This window comes from Belonocnema kinseyi, chromosome 8 (assembly GCF_010883055.1).
Source record: "Belonocnema kinseyi isolate 2016_QV_RU_SX_M_011 chromosome 8, B_treatae_v1, whole genome shotgun sequence".
In the NCBI taxonomy this organism is placed as follows: Eukaryota; Metazoa; Arthropoda; class Insecta; order Hymenoptera; family Cynipidae; genus Belonocnema; species Belonocnema kinseyi.
The window spans coordinates 16277972-16278989 of record NC_046664.1 but is presented as its reverse complement, the minus strand read 5'-3'; the positions used below and the strand labels follow the sequence as shown (position 1 = coordinate 16278989).

The following is a 1018-nucleotide window of genomic DNA, read 5'->3' as shown; positions in this document are numbered from 1 at the left end:
TAAATTTTATAAGATTTTAGGACAGTTTTAGGGATTTTAAAGAATGTTAAGCGAGTAATTGACAATTTATTAAAAAAAGATTTCAAAAGATTTGAAAAAAAATGGAAAGATTTTAACAAATTTTATTTAATATTAGTCAGTTACGAAAAATTTTAAATAAATTTTAAAAAGTTAAAGGGATTTCAAATAAAAAAAGACTTAAAAAAAGATTTATAAAAGATTCTAAAATATTTAAATATGTTTTAGTGAATTTAATGAATGTTAATCGATTTAAGAAATCCTGATTTAAAAAAATCCTTGACATTTCCAGGTTTCTTCAGGTATATAAAAATTCCCCAACAATTCCGGGTTTTCGAAGTGTTATTTTCAACAAATCAAATGAATTTACAAAAAAAATATCTAAAAAAAATTAATCATTTTCTACAAAAAAAATTCAAATTCTCAACCCGAGAATATGAATTTTCAAAAAATGTAAGGATTTCAACAAATAAAATAAATTTTCAAGAAAAATAGTTCAAATTTAAATGAAAGATAAAATAGCTGATATTTTAGCAACTAAATTTTTTATTTAAAATAAAAAGCAGTTGGATATAATCAACAAAAACGAATTTTTCAACAATTAACCAGAAAAATTATTCTCTATTAAAAAAAAAGGAAATTACATAAAGTTTTAATCAAATGGATGAATTTTCAACCAAAAAGATTAATTTTTTGCCAAAAAAGGCGAATTTTCAACTAAATAGTTGAATTTTTTAATTTAAGAAGATCAATATTGAACCAAAAATGAATTATTTGAATTTTCATTTAACATTTTTTTTAAAATCATTCTTTATGAAACAAGTTTAATTTTGCGCCCAATATTTCAACTGTCTACCAAAATAGTAAGTTTTCAATTAAAAAAGAAGACTTTTCTACTAAAAATTTTAATTCTCAACCGGAGAATATGAATTTTCAAAAAAGTGTTATTTTAAACAAATCAAATGAATTTTCAACTTAAAAGATGCATTTTAAACTAAAA

The 1018-nt window shown here is 20.2% G+C and overlaps 1 protein-coding gene across 2 annotated transcripts in view; it reads left to right on the top strand.

The window, feature by feature from the left end:
* The window catches only part of LOC117178392 (protein SYS1 homolog), a 13449-nt gene that overhangs the window by 10163 nt on the left and 2268 nt on the right, over nucleotides 1-1018 (top strand). The window lies entirely within an intron of this gene.